Raw genomic sequence first — 24744 nt, forward strand, 5'->3', positions numbered from 1 at the left:
GACTTCATCCATCTTAGTTCTCAAATTCCTCATTGAGAGCTCTCATGTCTTTATGATTATGAAACAAAAGAAGAAAGGGAGAGTAGTATTTCCTTTATTGAAAATGAACTTTCAAAATTATAAAATAGTACTTCTAACATAAACACTTCTTGTGGGTCAGATTTCTCATTGATACTATAGAATGTGAGACATAAGCAGCTTAATTGGAGGAATGATGTATCTTGCTCACACTCTCAGTGGATCATTCCATGGTTACTTGGCCCCATGTTCTTGAGCAGAGCATCATGACACTGGGGATGTCTTGGGAAGAAGGCTATTTATGTCACAGTAGAAAGTAACAGAGAAGAATGCAGAAACCAATTACAGCTTTCAAAGGCATGTCCCAGTCACCTGTTTCTCCATCTTTTCCCATCCTCCTAACATTTCTACAACCTTCTAAAACCTCACCACCAGCTGGGAACCAACCATGCAATAGTTGAGCCTTTGGGGACACTTCAGTGTCAAGCCATAACAAGCACAGAGTTGTCTACCTTTGGTCCAGGACCCTTCTTTCTTGGCAGACCCCCGGTTTACAGTTCTCCCCTATCTCTGAACATCAAAACTTCTGCAACCCTGATCCTCTTCATTCTCTCCCTCCCTAAGGAGACTCATCTGCCTCCTGTTCAAGTGTTTTGCCTACATGTGCACTACGAATGTACGGTACCTTCAGAGGTGCAATGCCTGCAGAGGTCAGAAAAGGGTATCAGACACCCAGAAGTGGAGCTACACATGGTTGTGAATGGCTGTGTGAGTGCTGGAAGCTGAACCTTGATACTCTACAAGAGCAGTAAGTGCTATTAAACACTGAGTCATCTCCCCAGTTCCTCGTGAGAATGTTTTGATCACTGTGCTATTCCAGTTCTTTTATACTCGGCACTCTGTCTTCACTTTGTGTTATCTTAACCTACACAAAGACTGATACAGTGACCAAGAGATGTCACTCAGATGGTCCCCTCAAGGAAGAAGTTGATGTCCTAGCAGCTTGAAATACTGCTCATAGGCAGCGTAAACTGTATCCCCTTTCTGGAAGTGCCTCAGCTACAGGAGATAAAACTCGTCCAAAATCACATCCTTTCTACAGAAGTCAACAACAAATGGCTGATTGAAGTGAAGATTGATGGAATTCATGGGCCTACTAGCTCAGCTGAGTCTGTATTATAGCTTGATTTCTCACTATGGTAAATCCCATTTGTCTTCCATCCTTCCACAGATATGGGTCTTGACGGCTCTCCCCAGTAAACACTCTGCTACTACACTGCCTCAGAGTTTGTTTCCAGTTATTCCTCAAAATGGGGTCTGTTTAAATGTTAACTCCTAGAGGAAGTCATAGTCACAGACTTTGGAAGCTGTGACCACAGAAGTATATCACCTTACACGCTTGAATGCTAGGAGTTAGAAATCTCTTAGGAGTCATGAAGCAGACAAGCATAGGGAACATTTTAGTAACTCCATGTGAGATAAAGTCAAGCTGGATCGCCAGGGAAACCTTTAGGGAAAATCCCTTAATTAACATATTATACATTTGCATATTTGGGTATACACTTGATTAAAATCAGATGTATTATGGGAAGGTCATGCCAATCAAAATAGAAAACCATTCAAACTATACCCCTAGTAACCGAACCCCTCCTTCTCTTGAACCCTATACAAGGAGGTCCAAACAATAATTGAGGCCCTTAAGTATTTTCACTCTTGGGGCAGCTCACATGCAGTGATTCTGACTGGCTCTATAGCTTTGCTATGAATAAAGTTTCCTGGCTACTTTGTCGTCTATGGAACTTATAATTCCTTGAACAAGAGGTCAAAAACTTGCAAGTATCCAGCCCAAATTCCAACCCATTATCAATCAGGCTGGTGCTTAATGTTCTACAAGAGGGAGGACTTTTCTAGCTTCTCATAATTGCTGCTGTCTTTGGTGTTCCTATCTAAAAGATGCTTCATGCTACCTGTCTCCATCTTGCGAAGAGCTATTTTCCACGTACCTCTCTCTTTGCCCAAACTTTCCTCCCATTATACAGGGACCACTGATCTTGGCTTTAAAGTTCACCTCAACCTAGTAAGAGCTCCCATAACTTAGTTGCAAAGACCTCCATTATTAAAAATTTTACATTTCCAGGCTTCAGTGATCTTTCAAAAGACACACACACACACACACACACACACACACACAAAGAGAGAGAGAAAGAGAAAGAGAGAGAGAGAGAGAGAGAGAGAGAGAGAGAGAGAGAGAGAGAGAGAGAGAGGCTTCAGGCCATAAGCTGTATTACTGAGGATTCTAGGTAACTTAAACTATAGCTAGTATTTGCAAAATTTCGAAGAACTAAATGTTTTTCTGCCATTTAATTTTTTCCCCTAAAACTCACTAGTAAAATCCAACATTTGTTTTCTTTGCCTCCTTTCCCATTAGGATGACAGCACATAACTTCTGCCATCAGAGGAACTTCTGCCAAGCACTGAATTGGAAATCATTGGTGCAGAAGAAATACACACTGTGAGGTTAGTATGACAGGGCAAGGCGTATCAGAATTGACGAACTGTCAACTGTGTCTACAGCCCCAGGAATGGCAGCCATTCTGCCTTCAGCTGACTATTCATATGCTGTCATTTGGGATACTGAAGCTGGATATGTAGTTTCTAAGCATGCATCTCTGTCTGTCCAGCATGCAATGTCAGAAAACTGTAACATCTTTTCTAAACTGCCTTTTATCTTTGACTAGAGAGTTGGTGTATTTTATCTGCAATTGAGTCCCTAACTTTTAAAAAAAATCCACCTTGAGTCAGATCAGATGAAACAGGGAAAGTTAGTTATGTACTAAAAGAGCTGTTTGAACCTCTGCAAGTTTGCAGAGATAGACCGAGAATGCAGGATTCTGACTCTGCCAGCACATCTTATGGATTCTCCCCCATTTCTTATCTCTGATTTTCTGTGCGTGACAAATTCAATCTTTCAGGCTGATTATCTTTCTGGAACTAGCCCAATAGCAGACCTTGGTCTTTGGGGGCCCCAAGGAAAGGGATCCATTCCTTCCCCAGTTCTAATTTTACAAATCCAGGAAAAGTCCTTTGATCAGCTGCCCACTCCATGAATGAATCAGTGTGGTCAGAAGCTGACTTATTGTGATTTTGTTGTAACTACGGTGGCCAGGAAAGCAGAGCATCCAAATGTTATTGAGAATGCATTCCGGAACAGAGAATGGGAAGGGAGAACACAGGAATGTAGAGGACTAAGGGAAAATATGCAGCATCACCTTGTCCTCTGGAAAATCATTTGAGCCAGCAACTATTTCTTTCTGTATTGACTACAGAGATGTTTTCAGATATCCCATTCAGAAGATTATCTGAGCTTACAAGTATCAATATGTACCTATTTAAAGTTTAATTCTAATCTCAGTATTCCCAAGACTGAATCAGAGAATCCCAGTATTGAGGTACTCTGACCTACATAATAAGACAATGTCTCAGATTAAAAAAATAATTGAAACTAAACTAAATAGATCATTTTATACATTAACTAGAATAGAAGCTTTTACTGACCACAAGTCCTTTTATTACATAATACCCTAGTCTCAGTATCTTCAGAGAACAATTAGTTGGGTGTAGAACGACATTGGCCTTTAGTCTTAAATTACTAAAATGTACCTATGACTAAATGACCAACTTGGAACATGGCATTTGAGTAACGAAGCATTAGCAAATGCTTATGAAAGATATATGTAATTTCACCAAATCAACTTTCATTATCCTTTTCATATTGAGAAATAATATAAAATCAACAATCTAAAAAAAGCAATCCCGAGTGCTGGGATTAAAGGCGTGTGCCACCATCACCCTTTAATCCCAGAACTCAGGAGGCAGAGCCAGGCAGATCTCGGTAAGTTCAAGGCCACCTAGGCTACAGAGTGAGTTCCAGAAAAGGTGCCAAAGCTACACAGAGAAACCCTGTCTTGGAAAAAAAAAAAAAAAAAGCAATCCCACTCTAACCTAGTTACATGGATTCAAACAGGTTAGTTAACTTCTCCTTGATTCAAGATCTTTGTCTATCCAAAGATGATGGTCTTGGTACTCACACATAGAATCCTGTGACAGCCAACTCCTGTCACTGTGTTTAACAGGTCTATTTGTAAGCATAACCCAAGTGAGTTTATCTTCAACACTGACATCACTCAGGTGCCTTCTACTTTTACTCTTATTCCCATGCTGTCTTTCAGTGCATCTGTGCTCTCTTGAAAGAGGTGTATATTGCTTCTTCCCTAAAGAAAAAAAAAAAAAAAAAAAAGGAAAACTCTGAGAAACAAAGACAATGCAATCAAAGGCAATTTTTCCAACTCCTACCAACCTTAGAGTTGGATATGAAAGACAACAAAGAATTTCTTTAAAAAAAATCATCATAGTCTCATTTTCTTCCCCATAGCTTTTCTTCACTGATCTTTAGATATGAATCTCAGTATAATGGAAAGCAGAACACTGGGAGATAGGATGTCAATTCAGAAAAATATAGGCACAAGCATCCATTTTCTTCTCATATGCAAGGTCAATCTGTAATCCCCCAAAAACTTCATGACAAGCAAGCTGACAGACATAATTGGCCTGTGCACAGACATCATTGGCTACTGTATCTGCCAAAGAGAGCAAAGCTTCCTCCTAACCAATGGATCTGCATCCCTATTGCAGGAGCTGACAGCAAATGTAGAGGTCAATGATTAGTCCTGAGTTGAAGACTAGACTACTGGGAATTAACCCATGAACTTCGTCAAGCCTAATGACACTGGGCCCTGGTCCAATTTGTTTTCACAGAATTTCATAGTGGAAAGACAGCAAAACAAAGCAGAACAGCAAAACAGAATAAGAGCATCACACATACACAAAATAAAAAAGATTGAAACCGGGCAGTGGTGGTGCACACCTTTTATCCCAGCACTCAGGAGGCAGAGCCAGTAGGATCTCAAGTTCAAGGCCAGCCTGGTCTACAGAGTGAGATCCAGGACAGGCAACAAAACTACACATAAAAACCTTGTCTTGGAAAAAAAAAGAGTTGATAAATTTAACTATATTTGTATAAGAAACAAACATGGAGGACATGGAGGACCTGTGCATGGTTAGTTTGTGATCCTGTAGTCATGTGTTTTATCTTTCACATCTGATAATGGAGATGTTGAGGTTCAGAAAGTTGTTCAAGTTATTGTTTCTGAGCCTTCTTTTTCAAAATCTGAAGAGGGCTTCAGGGTTTGTCTTACAAGAGTACCATCTGTTCCTTTTATCATTTCTCTCTACTAAAGATAATATTGCTTCACATGAAAGCATTGTCTTGTCAGAGAGAATGTGCTATAAAATGTTAATTTCTGATCGACCGCCCATGTTATTATGTAACTGTATTTCTAAACCAAATATACAACATAGAAATTACTTTACAAAGAAAAACATCTCCTTGTCAAATTACTATTTTGTAAGCATTAAAAGGAAAAGGCACACTACATTTGTTTTGAGGAATTTTTTTTGTTCTGCACATTTCTTTGGGAAGATGAAAAACCTTCTTATCTACTTTGTTAGCTGACTGGGTATTCTTACTGAAATTTTTAAATCTGTAGCCATAAAATAATTTTTATTCTTATATTTAGAAATGCTCATGAGTTCCATCCAGTAAACTCAAATGCATATAGCAGACTTTTCTTTTCCTCTGCAATATGATTTTTTTCACATTACATGCAAAGTGATTGTAGGGAAACACACATACCTGGAGGCTGTTCCCATGAATGGATGAATAGATGCCTGTCTGGCTTTCACCATTTAGTACTCATCCCAAATTTTTCTCTTCAAAGTTATACATTGATTATTGTTCATTACACCAAAGACAGTGTTGTCTTTGTTTCCATGTTACTTTGGTTCACTGGTTTTACTAAGCAGCTCATGCTAAAACCACTGTGTTCATTCATTTGCTTATATTATTATGTACAAATACTTTAAGTAGAGTGTGAGGCCATGAGAGCAGGTGGACATCTCTTGATCATTCCTGAATTCTTAATACCTAGCACACAACTAACACAATAAAGACTCAGTGAGTAAACCACTAAATTTCAACTAAGGCTGAAGATCAGCATTCATCAGATAATACCATACTTGAAAACCTGACTGTGCTAAGCTCTACAAGAGATGAGCATGCTTCTGAAGCATGGGTTGTAGGAAGGTCTGATCTCCTCTAGCCTAGTGAAAGAGAGTTCAGATGAGATATGATGGAGATCAGAGCTTATGAGAAAATAAGTTCAAGTAAGTAAATGATAACATACTTTGCTGCAAATCAGTGAACAGAGGCCCAGGGAAGGAATAAGAAAGTGGCCTCTGTGGCTAGAATACAAGGCAGCCTGAGAGAAACTTGCCAATCATACCTGGAAATAACAGAAACAACTGAGACAATTATCATTATCCAACTAAATAATTGCATGAGTCACTGATCTTCTCCGTGTCCGTATCCTGTGTTTAGAAAAATTAGACTGTGTAAAACATAAAGGACTCTTTCCCTTATATAAAAAGTGCCCCCAAAATTATTGAGATATTCATTTTTTAAAATGCACTTGGATTGTAGTATTAAATCTAGATCATGATATACTAGAGGCCTTGGAATATGAGTCAGTACATCACACAGGAAATTGGCGGGGGGTTGGGGGGGGGACCCTGAGGAGGCTACAGCACTACAGCACGTAACAAATTTGATAAGGACTTAGGAGACAAAAGTCAGATGGACTTGGAATTGCAGAAAGTAAACAGCTCTGAAAACAACACATATTATTTCTATCCCACACAACCACATGAGTGATGGGACTGTTCAGTGAAAGGTTGACACTAGGATAAAACCAAGTATGATGGGAAAAGGGATTTGTCTGATGATTTGAAGTGTCACTGATGCTCTGGTTGGTGGTTTGGAACAAGCAGTGGAGTGCATAAATCCCTAGTTAAACAGCCTAGTCTGTGTTAAACCCTCAGACTTTGTATTATCTCATGGAAACCACAAGTGCCATGACTGATCTGCAGAAGGGATACACAGAAAGAGCCTTGTAAAATCTCAGCATTTAAATGCTAGGTCACTGAAGACATGCTGCAAAGGAGCAGAAAGTCCTGCCAGGAGTGTCAGGGATGCAGCTTCCATGCATCATCAATCAAGTTGGGCTGGCTTTTTCAGTGATGTGGCTGTCCCTGAGTTGTCCTTGATACTGTAAGTGACTCACTCCCTCACCCACACTCTTGCAAGGTAACCCCAATAACCTCACTGTTTCACTAAGGTGAACTTGAATTTGTTCCTTGGTCTGGTATTGATGCCCTATCTGGGGAGCAGACTTTTATTTGTAGCTCCCAGGAAATTTCACACAACACTGGTGTTAGATAAATTGTGCCATCTTTGAGAGATGGTCAGGATAGGTGAGAATTGAAGGTCATACAAGCGAAGCAACGAATTTATTTCAAGAAGCAAGCTGTCGGTCCAATACTTCTAATCTTGAGAAATGCACCTGGATTGTAATTGGTCATTTGGATGTTGCAATTATTGTCATTATTGACTTGTTTTAGAAATGGAGTGGCTAGTAGCCAGAGATGCTGTACCCTCTGTTCTTCCTGTGAGCTAGCATTTGCTTCCTCTCTCTTCATTTAATTAGCATTCTCCATCACAATGACTTCTTATCAATTTCCTTCTCTGACACCTCCTAGGGGAAGTTCTGATTCTCAGTAGATTCACCTGCTTTACATCTTGGCTCCTACCTAATACTTTAGGAAACCCACAGTCATGCAGGCTATTGCCTTATCTGATGCATAGGTATTTGCTGTATGACCTTTCCTGGGGAGATGTGAACATACATCTATTCACTCCAGATAAGGGACTGACAGCAAACCAAAGAACTAATTCTCTCCAAGTCTGCTTTGGTGAATGAATGAGTTGACAGAAGTTATATACAGGAGCATGAATGACTCAAAGATCTCTGTACTATTGAAAAGCTCACTGCAGCGTGGGTAAAGACATACACAAGGTGCATCCCTGGAGCTCCCTTCCCAACATGCTGACAGCTCCATCAGTTGGACTACCTCCTCCTCTACATATTGTTTACTGATTATGTAAGTTTGAGAAAGAGCCCTAGGGATCATGTAACACTGTCAGTCTCCGGAGAACTGCAAGCCATATTCATTTCCTGAGTTTGAGGAGCCCCCCTCTACTTCCAGAAGGAAATAATTCAACTCAGAAGAAATAGCTGCCCAATAATAATTAATATCTGACCTTTAATGTTAAAAAACAATGTTTCCTTTTGCATCACGCAAGTATCTATCCAGTTTTTACTACAATTAATTTGAATGCCAGAGTTGTATTCCAATCCCTAAAATTGTCTCATTCAATCTCAGAAAGACATTCTCATTTAGTTACAGAGAAAGCAACAAAAAAGCATTGAAATCATCACTTTTTCAACTTCCTACAAAGAAATCAGTAATTCTTAGAGACAGCATAAGATCTAGGGCCATTGGCATGGCTATTGTTTGGGAAATTGCCTCAACAGCTGTGTCTGAACTGCTTCATCTGTGAAATGGGCACAGTCCTAGTGTCTACCTTCAAAAAGAATGTATAGTTCAATGAGTCTGAGCAGGTGTAACAGGCATCCAGATTCTTGGTAAAATAAAAAGAAGACCCATTTATGGAATTCCTAACCAAACAGGTATCAGACCCTCCCCCGAGTACATTTCTAATGACTGATTCCTAACTTGTCATCTCCATATGCACTTTTCTCCCTGCATCTTGAATCTATGGGAAAGTCTTCACGCAGCCTTGATCTCAAAAATCCAAGGTATCTTGCCTTCTCGGGCAACTTGATAAATTGGTTATTACCCATAATTGCTCTGCTTTCATTCTCTGTCATTTCTTCATTATTCTGTTTCTGTTTTTCTCCTATTTCCTCATCACACCCTGGGACTCCTTTGAAATAGATATCAAACTTTAAACTAGTAATAGAAACAGACCTAAACTCCACATTAATAATACAAATAGCCATCAGAGGTGGTGAAACTTGGAGTCTGATTATCTGTATCTTGGGAGAAGCACTCAGAAGTTGTGGAGAGTTAGAGTCATGTAAAATTACTTGACCTGATCTGGGACTCTGGAGATTTTGTCTTTGGTTCACAATACTAAATTTTAATCAATGCCTAATCATATAGCTGCAATTCGGTGATGGGTATTGTGCTTCAGATGACACTGTTACCTGGGAAAAACTGGGACCTGAAATACAGTACAAGTTCTTGGGATGGAATGCTAGGTATATGTGCTTTTCTCGTGAATTCATTGGTATATGTTTTTTAAAGTTAATAATAAGATAAAAAGAATATATTAACTTACTTTAACTGTAGAATTTCCTTCCCTTTCCCCCTTTCAATCAATCCTAACAGTCATTTTAGAAAGACAGTTATTTTTATGTTTGTATGTCTGTGTGTATTCAGGTATTTCTGTGTGTAAACGTGTGTGTGTGTGTGTGTGTGTGTGTGTGTGTGTGTGTGTGTGCACGCGCGCGCGTGCGTGTCTGTGTGTGTGTGTGTGTGTGTGTGTGTGCATGTGTGGATGCCAGAGGTCAGCACTGAGTGTCTTCCTGTATTGCTCTCCATCTTATTTTTTTAAGACAGGGTCTCTCCTTGAACCTGGGGCTCACTGATTTGATTAGATTGGTTGGCCAGCAATTTCCAGAGATCCTTCTCTTTTTACCTTCCCATCACCAGGATCAGAGGTACGTAGTTCCAGGAAGGATTTTTTAACATGCATCATAGGCATTCAACTCAGGACCTCATGTTTATACAGCAAGCTCTCTACTGACAGAGCCATTTTCCAGGCCATTTTCATACTCATTTCTATATTACATATAATATGAAATAAGCTTCCTGGGTGATAAACATGGAAGTGGCTACTAAATTCACACTGTATAAACATAAACTGAGCTGCCATTATGCAAAATTAACCATAAAATTTTAGCATAGATGCTCAATATAAACACAATAAAGTACCTTGAATTAAAGTCACTAGCCTCAGATGAAATCAGAACATCACATGCACTTAAGTACCTGTGAATAAATGTGGTTAAATGTGTTTCTTTATACAGACAAGCGGAGCTACACATCAAGTTTAATTTTAAGATTAAAATTAATTATCCCTTAGGGTAAAACAATTGTTTCATATAGTTATAGAACCCAAGAACTTAAGTATGCTAAGCAAGCCCTCTATCACAGAGCTACATACTCAGTTGTAACAATTAAAAGGCATTTTTAATTAACTAACTTTATGTGATTTGAGCACTACTGTATTTTCCAAGTTATAAAAGGCATTAAATAGACAAAAGTAAACTTCAAAAAATATGATATGTCACAAGACTCATTTGTGATTTTTGCACCTTTAAAATGTGTTTGGTGAAAATAGTTCTAAATAGAAAAGGTCTTTTTTGTTTGTTTGTTTTTAAGGAATTTTAAGTAGTTTTAATAGAGAGTTAACAATTTCAGTGAGAATGTAAACCTGAACTCTTTAAAGACAGTAACAAGAAAACTAAACAAACCTGGGCATGCTGGCTCACACCTTTAATCCCAGCACTCAGGAGGCAGAGGCAGGTGGGTCTCCGTGAGTTTGAGGTCAGCCTGGTCTACACAGTGAGTGCCAGAACAGTCAGGGCTATACAGAGAGATCTTGCTTCAAACGAACAAAAACAAAATAAACAAAGAAAACAAACCCAAATAAGATGAACAACAGATTTGTTCTTCTGAGAACAACAGACATGAACATTCTTGTTCATAATCTTTTAAGATACATATTCTTCTTAAATATCAAGAGATCTCAGGAAACAGAAACAAAGTACAAAGCTCTGAATACTTACACTATCTTATGAAGCTCCCGTTATGTGCAGAAAACAAAGGGTGGGTCTGCTCAGGGCTGTAGAGGATGTCATCTGCGTCAGTAAGGGATTGAAGTGTGCTAACTAGAGTGTTTGCTGTGTTGTCTTTACACTGCCCGGAGGAGGATTTCACTTCCGTTCTCCCTAAGTTTGAAGAGCAGATTTGTGCATCAGACAGGTACTGATGGTGAAAAGCCACAAGACATATGCTATAAACCTCAGTCAGTTATAAAAGTAATGTTTAAATTGCAGTTTCCCTGGACGTAAAAGGCTGACCTTTTCCACCTGGATCTAAAGAACTCATAGCTTGGCATGATGTCGTGGCAACATTGAGTTTGAAACATATACTGGAAAAGAATTATGCAAAAGTATTTAATAGTCTCTTCCAATATGCCTTATCAACAAACTTTGGTTTCTCTGATAGTCTCATATGTTGCATGAAAATATATCAGTCTGCATATTCTTTCAGGAACCTGGTCATCCACCTAACAACAGCCAACACAAAAAGTCAGCTTTAAAGTTTGGGACATTTTTAAACCATGCTGTCCTTGCCTCGGCAATGCCTCTCACGAATGATTCTGCCTCGTAGTGCATCTCATTAACTTAGGGAAGGGGAGGGGAGACACAGCAGGAGCTTCAGTCTGATTCAAGATGGGAGAGTTTAATAACTTTGCTGACAAAACTAACACATTCATTTCCCCTCTGTACTAAGAAGGACTCATATTTATTAGAGTTTTATAATGGAATGCAATTAAACATAGTCTGCTGCTATGTTTATCCACTCAACACTCACCACCCCCAGATAATAGGAGAAAGTCAATTTCCCCCATACACTTTATCACTTTGCCTTTTCACAAAATGTACCCGAGTATCAGCCAATTCTGTTACATAATGTTAAATTATTGTAAATAGCTTTCTTACTTTAAATATTTCTAGATGATGAAGTGCAGAGCTAGCCACTGTCCCCTGTTTCCCCACTCTGCATTATATGTGACCCATCAATTATAGTTAACAAACCAACACAGCATCCTGATCTATACAACAGCACCCAGCTTTCTCAATGGTGATTTTACTGTGTAAACTTATGCTTTTCTGGAATACTGCATTGTGTTTCCTTATCATATTTCCTTAGATTTGGGGCTGTCGACTTCTCGGGCTTGTTTCTGATGACCTTCACAGTTTTGTTTGTTTTAAGTAAGTTTTTTTTTTTTCATACAATATATTTTGATCATGTTTCCCCTTCCTGAACTTGTCCCAGATTCTTGACAGTTTTGAAGAAGTCACAGGCAGGTATTTGTAGACTCCCTTGAGTATGACTTGTCTGTTTTTCACATTTAGAGAAGTATTTGGGGTTTTGGAGAGGAAGATCACAGAGGTCAATTATCATCTTCCTCAATCATGTTCATGATAACAAGAGCCCACACTATCAATGCAGTATCACAATTAACTTTTGACAGCACCGAGACAGTAGTGTTACATTGCTCAGTTATGTTAATAGTGACAGTTAACCTGGATACTCTAGTTTAGATCTGGGATATTCCCCACAAAGGACCAAATACTCAGTTGCTAGCCTGGGCTACTACACCTGGGCAAGTGGTAGGGATTTTAGGATTCAATTCCTAGTGGGATTTCTCTCAATGCGCACAGTGTAGACTCCATCTTTGGTCTTGGTTTCAGTTTCTAACTTTGGAGTTAATGCCTCTGACCTCCTCTGTGTGCTTTTCTCGATGGTAGTGTGGGACATCACCAAAGGCCAAAAAACACAATAATCACAGGCTGAAATCTCCACAGCTGTGACCTCTCACCCACGTTTCCTCTTTATAAGTTTATTATGACAATGTAGTACTTGCTACAATAACATGTTAATCGATTCTTGAAAATCTCAAGCTCACTTAGTTTTCTATGAAACATAACTAATCTTCAGAAGCTATTGTTTCATGTTTTGATTTGATTTGGGGATTTGAAAACTGGGGTGGACAGTACAAGACAAACTGGTGTGGAACTCACTAGGTAGCCCAGGTTAGCCTCTAACACCTAGTGACCCTCTTGCTTCTGCCTGCCAAAGGCAGTTGGAATGGGTTATAGAATGAGCCCAAAAGCCTGACAAAAGGTAGCCTCTTTTAAGTTCAATGAAATCTTAGTCTGGAAGCTTGATAATTAGGATTCAGAGAATCATGATGCCCAGTGAATTTTAAAATGATCATATGTGGAGATGAAAGAAAAAACACATGAATAAAACATAAAAGTTGCATTTATATTGAAGAAGTAACTAATTAAGAAGGTACAAAGAGAGAAATTAAAGGAATTTCTGAGGAAAAAGTGATAGAATCTAGGACAAGGAAGAACTCAATACAAGTCATTATCAGTTTGATTGTTGAAATGTTAAAAGCTTCCAGACAGTTGAGAACAGTTTTATTGGTCAAGTTAAAAATTCAAACAGCTTGATAGAAATATTTTTGAAAATTAAGTTTTAATTTTTCAAAAATGTAAAAATCAAAAAAGTCCAGTCAGCATTTTCTAATACTTTACCATACCTGGTGTAGAAATTCATTTTATATGTTTGTGTGTGTGCCTGCATCTGTACGCCTGCATGCCTGCAGGTCGCTGTGGAGACATCCGCTGGGGTTAGTGTTATAGACAGTTGTAAACTGCTGGATGTGGTTCTGGGAACCCAACGTGGGTCTTCTGTGAGAGCCCTGTGCAAGTGCTTCCACTGCTGAGCTATCTCTTCATCTCCCTTCACAATAAATTTTAAAATGAAGAATGTCAATAGGACGAGAGGTAACAAAACCTACGTTCCAAAGCCATTGCCGAGTAACAGTGTAAAAAATGGAGTGGCATGTGTTAAAGTATTGAACATCAGGAACTCAACTGGAGCCCGTAGTGAAATGCCATTTGCATCTGCCTGAAGGGAAAATGTCTAAGTGTGGTGTGAGGAAACAGTTCCAAACAGCTTTGGTGAAAATATAATCTGATTCATCATCTCAACACACAGTAACTTAACAGTGTATATTTCCAGTGGCCACAGCCTCTAGCAATCACCCACTATCCTAACTAGACTAGACTACACCTATGAATAAAATTCCCTTTTGATTATAAGAAGTTACAAGCTCATATACAGTTGATTGTTGCACATTGAGTTTGTGTCCTTAAATTAATTGTATGCAGGTCCCAAGAGTTGTGGTGCCTGAAAGGTTTTTAAAATAAACGTCATGCCATCAGTAGAACTAAATTTACTTCTTTCCCCTCTAGTTCCCAGGTTTCTGTTTCTTGTTCTCGCTAATAGTGCCAGCTGAGTTTCAATCCTGTTTGGATAGGTGAGATTGGGTATGCTTGCCCTGTACTGGACTTGAAGGTTAGAGGTTTCCATGATGTAGTAAGATGGGGTGAGGTTTTCCTGTTTGGTAAATTCCCTCTATGCCCAGTTTGTTGAGGACTTTTTGTTTGTCTTGTTTCATGAAAGAGTGTTGAATTTTGTGAAAAAGCTTTATAAATATTGAAATTAATCTCTGACATTTAAAGCCTTTTCTGCCCTGAATTGTAGTATTGTAGTGTAGCACATTAACTCCCCAAGGTTGAATCCTTCCTCTATTCCGGCAATGAATCTTACTCCACATTTGTGGATGATGTTTTCTTGTGCTAATGCATTCCTTCGCCCATATTTTATTGAGGCATGCACATCTGTGTTATTACCATGGGATGTCTTCAGCTTTGTTATAAGGGGGTGCTGACAATACAACATGAGTTTGGGCATCTTCTCCCCAGCTTTTGGAAAGAGTTTGAGAATGACTGGTGTTGATTTATCTTTAAACATTGGACTAGAAAAGTGACTGAATGCTCCAAGTACAGCTTAATGGGCCATTCTAGTATGAAGCTTAAAGATAAGTGGGGCAGAGTTATAAAATGTATGGTTTGGAGAGAAAAAGCATCGGGAAGCTTAATTGTTACAGCCAAAGCTTATGCTACAAAAGCAACTATATTGTTACACTCGTGGAAATTTCCCCTAGAGATTGGGCTTTCGGGTAACTGTTACTTGTTTTCTCATAATTCTGTCTTCAGTTTAGGATGCACATTGATTATTAGGCATATTGTCCAACTACTACGATACTTTTTTCGCCTTATTTAAAAACAGAATAAAGCACAAAATAATGGTAAGATTTATAAATACATATTCATCATACTATTTCAATGATATAAGTACAAAATCTTGTATCATGAAAAATATAATGCTGGGCTAACATAATACTCTATTCAGCCATAAAATGTCTGCAATAGGTAATTTAGAAGGTAGTGCAAATAATTTATACAGTGCCACATTAAAAACAATTCTACCCAGGGCAAATTCCCTTTGATGTCTTACAAATTTACCATTTACTCAAATATACCTTAAAAACTTGAGGGTTATATTTTATAACAACATACTTATTTGTTAAAGTGTCATATAAGCATATAGCTTCTACTTTAATATATTAATTTTACAAATATTCTAGAATCACCCTCTCTAACAAGGCCTGGTGCTCATATGCCCAGCACTTATGAGACTAAGGCAGGAAGATTGGCTTAAGTTTTGGGCCAGCCTGCACTATGAAATGCATGTCAGGGAAGCCTGGTATAGACCATGAAACTCTATCTCAACAAAATAAAAATAATAGATTTTTAAAAAATTAAAAGGGAAAGAGAGAAAGACAGTGAGAGAAAATATGAAAATGAAAAATATGTTATAAAATTCTAAAGAAATAATAAAATAATTATCTGTAAATATCTCAAATACAATACCCATAGTCATTAAAAATTATCCTTAATTGCATCATATCAGCCTTCAGTGTTTATGATTTTGTTTACCTTTTGTCATTTTTCAAGATAATGACTATACTTACAAATTGAGCCCTGCTATCTTTTGGTTAACAATTTGACCTGCCAGTGAAATTCCAGAGCAGTGAGATTTGTAGGTTCTAGTAGAGGATTCAACCATATTTCTTGATGAGAAGGCATGAACAAGTAATAGGCAGTATGGTAGAGAAGTGGCAGAAAATTAGATCTCAGAGAGGCTGGAGATACCTGTAGGACACTGATTTCCACTGCTTGCAAAGAGAAGCAATGGTGTCTCATGGCAGTGTGCTACCAGAGGAAACTGTAGGAAGGGGTCGGCTGCTGGAGATGTTCTGAAGGCAAGACAAAGAGGGATTCCTAATGGACTGAGTCTGTGTTGTGTGAAAAGAAGAGTTGGGAGTTAAATCTAGCAATTTTGGTCTGAGTCCCCATCACTGGAAGACTGTGGGAAAAGAGAGTCTATTACCCAGAGCTGAAGAATCAGAGCTTGCTTGGGACACATGTTTGAGATATACATGTGATTACAGAATCACATGTGGTTTTCATAAATTTGGGAGAAATTCATAGAAGCTCTGATATGTTTAATTATAGTTAAAGTCTAGTTTAATTTCTGGGAAATTACTTTAAGGAATTATTTCCCAAACAAATTTCATGGTGGCCATTTCATAGCAACTTCCCTCAGCTCTTCTGCAGTATCCATTATGATAACTAATGTACCTTATGGTCTCATGTCGAAGTTAATAAAGACTTACTCTTTAAACATTTTTTTTCTATTTCTTGCATAGCCATCTATAAAAAAGTCTCACTTGCACTGCACTGGTGCATGTACACCGCAGTTCACATGTGGAGGTCAGAGGAGGATGTCAGGTGTCAGCCCTTACCTTCCATCTTGTTTGAGACAAAACCTCTATGTTGCTCTCTGTGTTCACCAGGTTAGCTGGTCCATAAGCTTCCTGGGAATCTTCGGTCTCTAACTTTCATCTCACAGTAGGAGCTTAGGGTTACAGATGCAGAGTACTTTGACTGCCTTACTCACGTCTGAGAATTTAAACTCAGGTCCTCATGCTTACAGAGCCAACACTTCATATACTGATCCACCTCCCTAGCCCCATGTCTCACTTTTATTATGGTTGATCATCATATATTTTGTTGTGTTTGAACATTTATCATTTTTGTTAATGTTGTTCATTCAAGTTCTGTCTAATCTTAATTTTCATCAGTGTTTCATCTATACTTTTATAAAAAGAATTATCACTATAATATTCTTTGCTCAGGGAGCAATATGTTTTTTTAAATTATGATCTATTTTCAGATTGACAGTAAAAATGAATCTAAACCTTGATTGTTTAATTTTTATGGGAAAAATATACTCTATGAAGTGATATGAGAGCTGCCTATCATCCAAAGGGGTATCCCATTAGTAGAGCACTTGCCAGGTGTTCAAGACTCTGGCCTCAATCTCCAGCATCATGAATGAAGAATAAATAAATAAATCAGAGTGAGTGCTCCTGTATGGAAGGAAGAGGCTGAAGGGTACACAGTGAAGCCCTACCACTCATGGAGGCTGCAGTGTCTCATGGATAATCATGATACCACCTATGAAAGGAAGGTTTTTGAGTCCTTTCCCCAAAGACTTACAAAAATCACAATGTGATCACCACAGCCAAAACCAACTCATCTAAATGACTCATTTAAAACTCAAAAGCATTAAAAAATCTTCAAACCAAAGTTTTCCCCTAAAACATACAAAGCAAATCTTTGAGTTCATTTTCTAAATTGATCACCTTTAGCATATTCACTCTATCACATCACCAGTTCTCAGCCAGGGGAGGAAAAGGACACCAATAATGCTATTACTTGTATTAAGCATAACCACTGCCAGGAAGTATGTAAAACTTCATTTTAACACTAATTTATTCACATTTTACAAAAACAATGAGACTTTAAAAATGAAAGAAATGGTGTAACTGGAACCAAGTCAGGCCTGGCAGACTCCAGCCTCTCCAGCCTCAGCACCACACAGTTCTGTCTATTGCTACCAAATGGATTTAGACAATCAATGCCAGGACAGATCTAGACATCTCCATTTTGCAGACTTTAGAAGTTTACCTCACAGATTGAAAAAAAAAAATGAAATGTGAGGTTGTGGATCCAAGACTCAAACACACATGCTTTGTTCTTTTCCATATGCTGCAGCTCTCTGCAAGACGTTCTGAGACTTCAAGAGTTCATTTGATAAATTCAGTTCATTAACTTCATCATAAATCAAAGCAAAAGAACCTGAGGAAGTAGAATGGCTCTGAGGTCCTAAGCTGCCTGGCTATGGGACAAAAACAAGATAGCTAAAATAATCCTGAATAGTGCACATTTCATACTGCAGAATAAAGTGCTGTTCCCATCTAATTCTTAAAATTGAGGAGAAAAGAGCACTCCATTTCGCCACCATAATCTTCATGAAATGAGAGCATGGCCATACTACTGCTTTTTTGTAAATAGAATAGATTGTTATGTCAAAGTAATGAACTTCATTGGGATTAGAGTATTAAAGAAGGGAAAAAAAACCCTGCCCAGTTATCTCATATTCTCCAATGAAAAAGAGACACAATGGAAATAAATTGTGATTCATTAGAATTATTAGTTGAATAATTCCAATCTTCACTTGCTGGCTTTCCCTTGAAAGAAGGGAAGTACTGATGTTGTATTTTACTAAGTAATTTTGAACTATCTGTGCATTAAGTTTATTATATTTCTTTTTATTCGCATGCATACACCACCTTTCCTTCTGAACTGATTCGTGAGTATACTGAGTTTTTTCTTTTGTGTAAAAACATAATTATGGAAAGGTAACATTCAAATCATGAGCTGAAAAACCACAGTGTATAGTCTTGGTCTTGTTTTTATCCAACTTTCCATGGATGTGAGTTCCTATGTATTACTAGCAATGAGCCAGATATAGTTTCAAATACTATTTTGACCACTACGGTCACCTGATACTGAAATGCTACAAAAGTACTCCATAATGCATTCAAGAAATATAGAATTTTTAAGAATGATTGAAATTGTGACAAATGTATATCTAGTTATAATACTCCACTGTTGTGGCTGAAATTTCAAATGAATAAAATTTAGAAGTTAAACAAATGGTTTGGAGTGAGTATAAAAAAATTGAAGAACAATAAAAAGTATAATTATTTTAAAATTTAATGACCTTTCCATGGCTCTAACAAGGGTCAAAATTGATACATATCTTGGAGTAATGGACAGAAAATGATAAGTAATTATAATAAATCCAACAACAGGTAAAATATGAAACAAAAATATCAAACTTTTCTCTCAGTGCAGAATCTTGCTCCAACTACTTGTGTCTGAACATCTGAACACAGCCTGTGAACTTGAGGCACTCCTCAAGTCTGCATGCTTGAGTTTCAAGTTGTTGAATCCAAATGTCCTCTGGTCCATGAAAGTCCACAATAGCCTTTACATTACTCAAGACTTTGAGAGATATTACTTTTGTTGGCATTAGCTGCTACTTTGTAGAAATACTTTTCAGATACAACTACTTCCTCTATTTAAAGAAATTCACAAGGGTCTATTTACCATATCTTCAAGCATCTCAGGAGTCTGTGTATGAATTAGTACATCTTTTTTTTAGAATGGTACCCTCAAAGGGAAACCATGACTACAAAGAGTTGAGGACATTTCCTCCATATTTGTCAGGGATCTCAAATTATGGACTCTTAGTGGCTTCATGAAGAAATGTTTCCTGATGCTGCATGCATTCCACATTCCTCCACATCTACAGACATCATAGGCTGCAAATACCTTTTTCTTAAGAGCGAAGCCTGCCATCTGTCCCATCTGCCTGGGAGATCCATTGATGGCTCTCCAATGCACTGTAGCTTGAGTGCTTATTCTATCAATGCATTTCAAACTCTGCCTTTATGCCAGTTCATCATGTTCCTCTGAATGCTAACTGTTTGGGTGCATTTTAAAGGTCTTCATGGCAGTTTGCGATGAAGTCAATGAACCCTGCTTTCAGAACCAATAAAAAGAATAGAACTGATTAACTGTCTACTGCCATCAGCATTATCAGGGTTGTAAAACCCAGCCACCCTGTTCTTGAAGTGGACTGAGGTCCTCTTTACCTCAGAACTCCCCAAGAGATGTCAAAAGCAAGAATATTCTAAACCTACTCTTCCACATGATCCTACAGAATGCCATAATAAACTGCCACTGGTAGATGCCTTCTGAGCTCAAAGACCTTCCAAAGGATGTCTAGCAGTAGTTAATATGCAGGGCATACTAGAAATGGGTTTTCTACTTTTTTCTGCTTTGTTCAAGAAAATGATTGAAAGAAAGATACAAGAAGGTAGGCCTACATACTTCAGTGAGACAGAAGAATGACACCCTCCTGTTCGGCATGTCAACACACTAAAATTTAAAGAAAATTTAATGAAAATATCATCTCATGGTTACATCACTCTCACAGAACTAGAGGGCATTGATAAGGGCAATGTGAATGGAAAGAGTAGAATGCAGTTTAGACTTTAAACTTCTGAAACAAACCATTCTGACCAACTCTTCAGAGATGTGTGTTACCAGTATCATCAGTCAGTCCACTCCTCCGTGCACATGAAGGAGCATATCTATTGTTTTGTCATGGTATGCAGAGTATTACTTTTTATAAAGCACAGAAGAATGTTATTCTAAGGAACTAAACAAAGGAAGAACTGAAGAGGGATGTGGAAAACACACATTCATGCAAAATGACCAACTGAATCACCGTTACCAACGAAGAGCCAAGTGCCTGGGTGCACCAAGGTTTTTAGCTATTAGAAATCCCACAGTATGGACTCGGTACCATATACTCCACAGTTTATAGCATGGCTGCCAAGGAAAAGAGACCTCTTCACCGCATTCTCATACCCCAAGTCTGTATTAAAAATGTTAACAGTGATTAACACTGTAAGAAGCAGAAGAATATCTGCTGTGAAAAGGGAGGTTAGGTGACATCTGGAAACTAGGCCCTGCCTGTATGATGCATGTCTGTGCATCAGTCACACATAATTACCAATACTATCAGTGACCAATCTCTCCTGTAAATGAGGATGAAGTAAGAACAGAAGAAGAGTCACTGAGACAACCTGCCCCAAAAATTGAAGCATGATCATTACAGGCAACTTTCCCTACTTTTGAAATACATTTGGAACTTCTTCATGAATGATTCAAACACAAAGAAAGGCTATTCTGGTTAAAAGCCTATAATTATATTTATTTTTACAATCATGAGATGTCTGTATCTCACTCAGAAGTGGCTAATTTTATAAGCTCCTTACGGATAGTAAAAGCAGCTTTGCTTTCAGTCTTGACCCTTCCTCATCTCATCTCTTGATTCTCATGAACACCACGGTCTCTTAAGCATGCGTCACTAAGACATATACAATCGAGACATTAAATGTCTGAAAATACTAGCATTAGTTTGCAAAACACATGTCCGGAGCCTTTCAAGATGACTGAGGTGGGAACCTACTTCATTGTCTCATTTCACACAAAGAGGGTTTGTCTGTCTGCAAAGTGCCCAGGTGGGAGAAATGCAAATGTTTTCAAGGCAAAATGCCTACAGGGGTGCAATGGGCTCAACCAGTGTAGTAAAGAGTGGGAATATTCTACCACTGAGGGAAGTCAGAGCAATTGAGGCCCCAGAGAAGAGACATCACCGTATTAGATTTTGTTGAAAGCCTCTAATCAAGAGTTCAGCTTATTTTCATTTAAAGTGCATGAGGTCCGTTTGAAATTTTTAAAATGCATTTCCTGTTGGAAGCAACTCTATATCAGTGCTTGCCTCCCACGTAAGTGACATCATTTCCCCTAGTCATCCCCCACAAAACATCACCCCCAAAAGATGAATTCCACAGGAAATTCAGTGATCTCTGTCATATGACCTTCTTCACTGACTTCTCTCCAGCTGAGCTTCCCTTGGCTCTGGTTTCCCTGGTATCAGCCTGTCTCTCTGAAGCCCTACTACTGCTTCAGTTCCTGTTTGGAATCTGCATAGTTATCTGCTCTGGAATGAGTAAGTTTGAAAAAATTACTCCAAGCTTCTGTGAGTTGTTAAAGCATAAGCCCCAAACCATCAGAATGGGTGCTGGTCCTAAGCACCGGGAGCATCTGCATGTGTTCCTGATCACCCTGCCTCCCCACATTTGGAGCTAACTGCTCTGGTAGAAGTTCTGTGTTTCTCACTCCCTGGCCCTGTCATTGGATTGTCAGAAGTATTTTTGCTTGAAGTGATTCATAGATGTATGGACTCTAGCTCCTTGACTAGATCATTCACACTGTACCATTCCAAGGATAAGGAATGAAAGGGGATCAGCAAAGACTGGGAAACAATGAGTCAAGACAACTTCCTTTGATTACTTATAAATCTCTTCATTTAAACTTCTCCTGTTTAAATGGCTGTCTTTCACATCTTTGTCTCTCAGCCTCTATTGAACAAGTGAATGACTTACAACTTTTGAATTGCCAAATGCTAGCCTTGGGTTTTAGAGATATTATTATAAACCAATAATTTATTAAAAGCACATATATAATCATGCTTCATAAACAATAAATTTTTCTGTTGTTTTTCCTATTTTTTGTAACATTAAGATATTTTAAAATTATCTTCATTATGATCATTGACTAAATGGATTAGATTAATTTAGTCTAAAGCTAAAAGAAATAAATGATCTATTAGGTAGCCTATTAAATTAATGAAAATGATTTGATTTTGACCTTATATAAAAAAAAAAGACCTTTACCATGTATTGAGTGAATAGAATATCTCAAGAAACACAGGTAGTTCAATTATACACTGTCTCATTAAATTTTCACACAGATTCTTTAGATAAGTGTTAACTCGAATTTCATTCTGTCTGCAGCCATGGGGCTTTTAAAAACTACATCACCAGCAGCCATGTAAGTACCTCTTGATAAAATTATCTTAATTTAGAAATGAAAACTAGAGCTTAGTCTTCAACGATCTTCTCCAGGTAATAAACTTGGTCATGTTTGAAATAGTCACTGTTAGTCATAAAATGTCAATTATGTGTCAAGTAACATATAAGACCTCTCAATCTACATAGCTGTTTCTTCTATTTTACATATAAAGGAAATGAGGTTCAAGGGGGGTAAATGGTTCCCTAGATACACAGCTAGGAAGCAGAAGAAATTCCACATCCTGAACCAGGCAAAGGTGTTGAACCACAGAGCATCCTGTTTCTTCAATGAAGGTGGAGACACAACAGTAAATGTGGCAAAACCTCACATTCAGTGTCTTAGGGCTCTGAGTTCCTGCTAATAGTCACAATCAGTCTTAACATCTTATTCACCAATTCTTCAAGGTTGATCAGTTTTGACTGAATAATTAAAATATCCCATTTTTCTGAAAGAAGGGACATTTTCCAAACCTCCTTGTGATATGCAAAGAAAGCATGAAATGCTAATTTTTAAAAAAAATTTTAACTCTTTATGGATACAACTATCAGAAATATCAAAGATGTAAAAACTACACTTAGACAAATGCATTGATTGATTTAAAATAGCAATACATTTCATTTAATTGACGCCACTCCCATTTCTTTAATTTACATATTGAACATTAGTCACGAAATTCCTCTAAGCAAAGCCAGGGAGTCTGAGAACAGGAGCTGGTCTAGAGCTCCGTGGGTTACTTTACTTACTGATGTAACAAAACACCTCACTCAGACCACTCAAAGAGGGAAGAACTGCTTTTGTTCATGGAGGGGAAGCTCCATCACGGCAGGGATGGCATGCTGGTAGGAGTCTGAGGCGGCTTTCCATATGGGATCTGCATTCAGAGAGCGAAGAGGTAGGAATATTAATGCACAGTTCGCTTTTTCCTTTTTATTCACCCCTGAGCTCCAGTATGTGGGATGGAGCCTCCCACCTCAAGGAAAGGGGTTTCCCTCTTCAGCTAAATTTTTCAGGAACTACTCCCATAGACAAAATAAAGGTGTTTCTATGGTGATTCTAAATTCAGCGATGTTAACCATGAAGAGTTAACAGTCACCCTCTGTTGTGTGGCCGTTTCCTCTGAATGAAAACATCCTCCTCTGAAGGAGAGGCCCATGAAACCGAGGAAGTAAACCAAGCTTCACGAGCATGAGAGAACAGAAACGTAAGTTTCTCGATGGCCCTTCCCCAACTGTATAAAATGGCGTCAGCTGCTGGGGGGAGGGGCCTCTGACCAGCCAAACCCCAAAGCAGAGATTCTTGGACTGTCCAGCAGCCCACAGGCTGTGCACAGAGCTCACACTTTATAGCCTTCATGACTCTTTTGCCGTGTTGGAGTGGGCTTTTGGGTGATGTAGCTGCTTTTGAGTCATCACTGTTCTTTATAAGTACATTTCACTCATATTCCTGTTAGTAACCTCAATAAAATTTTATTGGTTCACCAAGTTGAGCATTGGTTCAAGCATGATTTAGGTCTGTCATGGGGTCCCTTTCTGGGCTGAGTAAACTCATGTGCATTCCATCTCTCCAGGAAAAGCTTGTCACATAATAACCCCTTGTCAACTTCACACTCAAACACAACATTAAATATTAACATTCCATCCCTACCTTTAAAGTCTCATTTTTATCTCTATACAAAATACATTTAATCCACTTCCAAATATCATGCTAGTCATCAACAGTCTCAACAGTGTTTAAAAGTCCAAAGTCACTTCTGAGTTTCAAGGCACTCAATGGTGAAATCCTCTAAAATCAAAAAACAAAACAAATTATGTTCTTCTAAAATACAAACATGCAAAGTAAACTTCCCATTCCAAAAGAGAGGAAGAGGTACATAGCAAGAAAAATTTGACCAAAGCAAGACCAGATATTCAGCAGGCAAATACCAAACCTTGTAATGAATATCTAGTATTTGGGACTTATGATAGAATGTTCTGGGTTCCAATAACCTTGTGAGCTGAGCCTTCTTAAC

General features: G+C 38.3%; 1 long non-coding RNA gene across 1 annotated transcript; it reads right to left on the reverse strand.

Moving 5' to 3' along the window:
• Positions 1-4106: 4106 nt before the first annotated feature.
• Positions 4107-23921, reverse strand: LOC121831142 (uncharacterized). Its single transcript, XR_006074540.2, has 4 exons — positions 23830-23921; positions 23480-23607; positions 10911-11072; positions 4107-4289 (listed from the first exon to the last, which is right to left on the reverse strand). It is a non-coding gene; the product is annotated as an uncharacterized LOC121831142 (long non-coding RNA).
• Positions 23922-24744: the final 823 nt, after the last annotated feature.

The sequence above is a fragment of the Peromyscus maniculatus genome, chromosome 7, assembly GCF_049852395.1.
Source record: "Peromyscus maniculatus bairdii isolate BWxNUB_F1_BW_parent chromosome 7, HU_Pman_BW_mat_3.1, whole genome shotgun sequence".
NCBI lineage: Eukaryota > Metazoa > Chordata > Mammalia > Rodentia > Cricetidae > Peromyscus > Peromyscus maniculatus.